The following is a 6,866-nucleotide window of genomic DNA, read 5'->3' as shown; positions in this document are numbered from 1 at the left end:
CCTAGTAGGTTTTGGGGCCCTTATGGAATGCTGGGGATTGAACCTGGGTCAGCCTCATGCAAGACAAGCGCCTTACCCTCTGTGCTATCTCTCTGCCCCAAATTATTGCTTTCTATAAACTTTCTTGGGCATCAGAAACTATGACTATAGTCAAATTTTAGATTATACTAAATCCTAGATTCCTGATCTCCAGAAATCTTTGATTTCAAGTTTCTTTTTGTGAGTATTCAAGCGAAGTAATAGAAGATGCCTTTTGAAATTTACACTAAGTGGCATGGAACTTAGTAACATATTGGGAAGAAATAAACAACTAAGTCTCCACGGCTTAGTATTTTTTATTTTTCATTTAAGTATAGAAACAAGAATGCCAACTATGTAATTGGTTAAACTGGCCATAAGCCATCAATGTGACTCTCCAATCCAGGTGGCTTTCATGGGCCAGCATTTAACCATCCTTAAAAATGAAGATGCTGGGGCCGGAGAGATAGCATGGAGGTAAGGCGTTTGACTTTCATGCAGAAGATCATCGGTTGGAATCCCGGCGTCCCATATGGTCCCCCGTGCCTGCCAGGAGCAATTTCTGAGCATGGAGCCAGGAATAACCCCTGAGCACTGCCGGGTGTGACCCAAAAACCACACACACACACACACACACACACACACACACACACACACACACACACACACACACACACACACACACACACACACACACAAAATGAAGATGCTTAGCTTGCAGATGATTCAGGAGGCAGCAAGCCTAGGTAATGATTCCCTTAATGCTGGGAACCACCCAGCTGAAGTTAGAGGATGGGGACAGTGGAGGGCGCGAGGCGTATAGCTGGGCAACGGTGCACTGTCCCGGGTAGTGGAAGGGAGCCTACGGGGCAGCTCTACTGGTAAAAGACGGTTGCATTCCGGATGCCAACACCATCCCCACAGCCACCCGCACCTGAATGTGATAGCGGCGTCCACGGAGCTTGGTGAGAGGAGAATACAGACTGGGGTGCGGGACTTTGAGCATCAGTGGAAAGGAGAGGCCATCTCTGGACTCAGCATTTATCCCCCTCAGTCCTGCCTCCCAATCTGTCTGGATCTCTGTGGAAGGGGGCGGAGCAAGGGCAGGGACTTGCGGGGAGGAAGAGAAGAGACTGGGACTGACCGGGGGATAGCTTTGGGCTGCAGTGGAGGCTGACTGGAACAGCTAAAAAAAGAGCCGAGCCTTGAGGAAAGTAAAGGTAGGTGATGGGTTGTGTGATGCTGGGCACAGTTGGGACACAGAAGGCTTAATACAAGGATTAATTGGCTCTAAAGTTTAAAGCCCTTGGCGTTATCTATTTGGGCCCCAATTTTCAGTTTCAAATGACAAATCAAACCTAATATCCATATCCAGTGAATCATAATGACCAGCAGTTTAGAAGCTGCACAAGTTTTATTTCTTATATCTGAAATTTATCAGTCATAGAAGTACTGTATGACACTAGTACATCATCTTAAATAACACTAAAATAACCTTTCCTTTTGTGCACCCACAGTTACAAAGTTGTTCGTGATTGACTTTTAGTCATATAATGTCTAACAGCATTCCTTCACAAGTGCACATTTCCCACCATCAATGTCTTTAGTTTCCCTCCTGCTCTCCCCTGATCCTCTCCTCTACCGGCCTCAATGGCAGATAATTTTCTTTCTTCCTTTTTTCCTTTTGGACACTGGTTTGTAATATTGTTACTGAAAGGGTATCATGTATATCACTTTATCACCATTCAGTAGCCAGTTCTTGTCCAGAGTGATCATTTCCAGCTATCATTGTCATCGTGGTCCCTTCTCTGCCCTTAATTCATCCCCTGGCTCTTTATGACAAGCTTCCTACCTTGGACCAGTCCTTGGCAATTATTGACATACTACTATTTTTTTTTTAATATCCCACAAATGAGTTTGGTCATTTTATGTCTATCCCTCTCCCTCTAAGTCATTTTGCTTAGCATAATACTCTCCACTTTCAACCATGTATAGTCAAAGTTCATGACTTCATTTTTCCTAATAGCTGTATAGTCTTCCACTGTATAGTTATACCATGTTTTTTTATCCACTCATCTGTTCTCAGGCACTGACTTTCTTGATTTGCAGATTCTGGTTATTGTGACTAATGCTGCAATGAATGAAGAAATGCAAATGCTATTTCTGCATTGTGTTTTTGGGACCCTAGGGTATAATCACAAGAGCTGTATTACTGGGTCACATGGGAATTTAATTTTCAGATTTTTGAGGCAATTTCATTTTGTTTTCCTAAAAGGCTGGATCAGTTGACCTTCCCACCAGCAGTAACAAGAATATTTTTCTCCCCACATCCATGCCAGCGCTCATTGTTCTTGTTCTTTTTGATGTGTAAAATTATATCTTATTGTTGTTTTGATTTACATCTCTCCAATGATTAATGATGTAGGGCATTATTTTCATGTGTCTTTTGGCCATCTAATTTTTTGAGTTTCTGTTGATCTCTCTATTTTTGATGGAGTTAGATTTTTTTCTATGAATACCTTTTCTATAATAGATATTAACTCCTTATCAGATGGGCATTGGCTGAATAGTTCCTCCCATTCTGTGGGTAGTCTTTGTATTCTGGCCATCATTTCCTTTGAAGGGTAGAAGCGTCTTCATTTAATGTAGATAGTCCCATTTGTTTATCTTTGCTTCCACTTACTTGGTCAGTGGTGATTTGTAGTTGAAGATGCCTTTACATTCAATGTCCTGTAGAGTTTTGTCTATGTTTTCCCCTGTGAAATTTATGGTTTCAAGTCCAGTATCAAGGAAATTAATCTCTTTTGATGTGACTTTTGTGTATAACATTATAAAGAAGTTTGAGTTCATTTTTATTTTGCTGACAAGTTTGCTGACAAGTTTTTCCAGCATCACATGTTGGAGAGGTTTTCCTTGCTCCACTTTGTGTTTCTTTTTTTCTCTATCAAGGATAAAATTGATCATTTATCTGAGTTTGTCTCAGGATATACAAGTCTATTCCATTGATCTGAGAATATCCCTTTATTTCAATATTTTTAGCACCTAATTCCTGTCCAGACAGATCACTTCCAACTATCATTGTTATAGTGGTTCCTTCTATGCCTTAACTGCATTCCCCTGCTATTTGTGGCAGGCTTCCTACTATGGACTGGTCCTCCTGGTCCTTGCCTTTATTTCTTCTGGATATTACTACTATATATATACATATATACATATATATATATATATATATATATATATATATATTGCACAAATGTCTCTTTTCTTGGTGGTAGTTGCTGCTGGGGCTGTTTTCTCTGATTTTTCTACCCAGTGTAATGAAGGCTTTTTATAAAAGTTTTTGCCACTGTAGTATATTGTTCTGCAATGTGTTGACATTTAAACAAAAGTCACAATACACTTGTTTTATAAAATTTACCTACAACCCAGTAAGCTTTGACTTTCCTTTCAATCTGCCTAATTTTGTTCAATGACAAAAATCCACAGCCAACTTAAAAAGGAAGTTGTTAGTCAGAATTTTAAAGTGTGTGTACTGGGTGACTGTAAAATGTAGATGTGGAACTCTGACACAATACTTTTGAAGCAATACACAATATTTAATAGGAAGAGAAGGAGGTTTGTAGAAGTGGCTGGAAATGTCGGGTGCTTTCCTTGCATGCAGGAGGCATGGATTTAACTCCCAGAACCCATAATTCTTGACTAGCCATAGTTCCTGCAATCATTATCAGCACTACACAATGTGGCTCAAAAGCCAATCAAAGAAACAAGTAGAGGAGAGGAGGAAAAAAGCATAAAGTTTATAATAATTGGTAACAACAAGGAGCACAGAAATACTATTTGGATTACAAAGATTTATTTGGTGGTGGAGATATTGCAATGGTGAAGGGGCTGTGTGTTCTTTTTAGACTGAAACCCAACTACAAACATTTGTGTAATCATGTGCTTAAAGATATTTTTTTTAAAAATCCCATTATGTCCTTTATAAAGTATAAGTTAGAGGCTGGGGAGATGGTCTTGGAGATAAGAAGACAATTTGCCTTGCCTGTAGCTGGATCATGATTCTTTTTTTTTTTTGGTTTTTGGGCCACACCCGTTTGACGCTCAGCGGTTACTCCTGGCTGTGCGTTCAGAAATCGCCCCTGGCTTGGGGGACCATATGGGACGCCAGGGGATCGAACTGCGGTCCGTCCTACGCTAGCGCTTGTAAGGCAGACACCTTACCTTTAGCGCCACCTTCCCGGCCCCTGAATCATGATTCTTATTCAAGTTCCTGGCACCATATATGAGCCCCTGAGAACTGCCAACGGTCACTCATGAGAACAGAGCCTATGAACACCACTGGGTGTACTGTTCACCAAGAAAATAAAGTGTAAATTACATTTTAACTGTGATCATCAGATTTAATAACTTCAGTAAGTGAATACTTTCTTATTCTAGATATCTACATCATTTTTCTTGTGTATCCCCAAACTAGAACTAATCTATTTTTATTTTTACTTTTTTTAAAAGAAGTTCATTTATCAATTGATAGGTTTTTGGGCTACACCTGGCAATGCTCAAGAGTTACTCCTGTCTTTGTGCTCAGAAATTGCTCCTGGTAAGCTCAGGGGACCATATGGAATGCTGGGAGTAGAACAGGGTCCTTCTCTGGTCAACTGCATGCAAGGCAAGTGCCTTATCGCTGTGCTATCTTTTCAGCCCCTCTTTTTTTGCCCCCCCACCCCCTCTTTTTTATTTTTAAATAAATTGCTGTCAATAAAGTGTAAACAAAGTGTAACTCTGGTGGCCTAGTACTGACAGGCTGAACATAGCTGAGAATGGCTCCTGCCTCCTGAGAACTTTTGTGAAAGTGGAGGACTACAAAAGTATTGTTCTATGTATTCTGTAGTGGTGGTGGGAATCTAGAAACTAAATTTTTGATCATCTGTCCTGAAAATGCAACTTTCTATTTTCTACATATATGTATATATACACATTAATACATACATATATACATACACATATATATACATATATGTACATATATATATGAAGCAACTTCTACAAAGATCTCAAGGAATTTACCGAGAAATATTAAACAATGAATGCTTGTTAAACTTTAGTAGCAAGCAAGGTTCTGGGAGAAATTGAGAACTAAATGCAAAAACAGGAACTAAGGAACAAAAGGGAAGTGCAGTTGGGAGAGTCTAGTTATATTATCATCAGGTATTAATGTGCCTCTGGTCTGCTGCAGTTATTAACTTTCAACCTTTTGTAGGAAGAAACACAGATGGTGTTAGTAAGAACATACTACCACCTGTGCAAACAGTAACAGCCAAAATGCTAGAAGGAAGATTATAAAGCATTTTTTTTTTAATAAGGAAGCTTCCTTGAGGACATTTTTTTTTTTTTTTTGTAGAATCCAAAAGATTTATGTGATCTGAAAGGAACCAGAGACTTTTTTTTTTTTTGGCAGGAGGACCACATCCAGATATACTCGGGTTACTCCTGACTCTGGAACCCCTCCTGGACCTAAAGGGATGCTAGTGATTGAATCCTAGTTGGCTGCATGCAAAACAAGTACTCTACTTGCTGTTCTATCTTTTTGGCTCTCTTGAGGACTTTAGAAATGATTTATGGTGTTTATATACTATGGACTAAAAAGGTCAACAAATTATTTTTCACTTTTTATATGAAATCTTGTGATAGAATAGAATAGTTTACAGTCTAGTTAGTGGTGGAGTTAGGTAAAAAAATCTATTGATTCTCATATGAGAGCTCTGGCATTTCACAGGGTCTTCAGTTAGAGTAGAAGATTTTTTTGGAAGGGGGACATCTAGAAGTTGTGAGGGACCATGATGTGCTGGGAATCAATCTGGGGTCTTGCAGAAAAGCTGGACTCCAGCTTTTTAAGCCAATTTTCCTGGCCCTAGCAGATATTTTAGAGAATAATATGGGTATATTTATAATTACAAGTATATAGAGCACTTTTCCTGGTACATGGCCAACCTGTTTTCATTCTCCAGCATTTTGTTTAGCACCCCATGAGCATGGTCAGTGGTCCCTGGGAATCAAGTACTGAGCATCTCCAGGTGTGGGCCCCTAACTGGCCTACTAGGATGTTTTCTTTACATTGACAAACTTTATGATAATTGAAGAAAGAGAACTGTAATGTTAATTCATTCATAAGTTGACTTAAGTTTACAAAATAAATACAAATAGGTGATCATAAGAATGCAATTAAAGTAAGAAATATTCCCACATTTAAGTCTTTTTTATCTATCTGAATTCTTTTTGGTGCATGTCATCAAATAAAGTATAACTATACTTTCCCCAGTTGTTAATTATCTCAGCAAAATTTGTTGAATTTTTAGCACCAATTTAATACTGTCTTTATATCATGTTTTCTTAACTCTTTTGTCTTCCCAATAGTAATTTTAGCTGCATTTCAGTTTTAAATGTTACAGCTGCATAAGTTTAAGTTACCTTAATGGACAAGTGCTGGCTTGCTATTTAGTATTGTTTTTTGCCTTTTATAAATTATTTTTGTTATTCTATTTTTTTCTTTTTGGATTTTTGGATCACACGCAGTGGTGCTCAGGTATTACTCCAAGCTCTTTTCTCAGAAATTGCCCCTGGCAGTCTTGGGGGACCATATGGGATGTCCCAGGTAATCTGCATGCAGGGCAAATGCACTAACCCTGTTATTTTATTTTCATTTAAGATAAATTTCATTTAAGATAAATTCAGATTTATTTTTCAAATTTAAATCAGGTCATTTTAGATTTGACTATGATACCATTAAAACAATAGTGTGGTGTGTGTGTGTGTGTGTGTATGTGTGTGTGTGTATGTGTGTGTGTGTGTGT

Source organism: Suncus etruscus, chromosome 2 (assembly GCF_024139225.1).
Source record: "Suncus etruscus isolate mSunEtr1 chromosome 2, mSunEtr1.pri.cur, whole genome shotgun sequence".
NCBI lineage: Eukaryota > Metazoa > Chordata > Mammalia > Eulipotyphla > Soricidae > Suncus > Suncus etruscus.
This window is presented reverse-complemented; position numbering follows the sequence as displayed.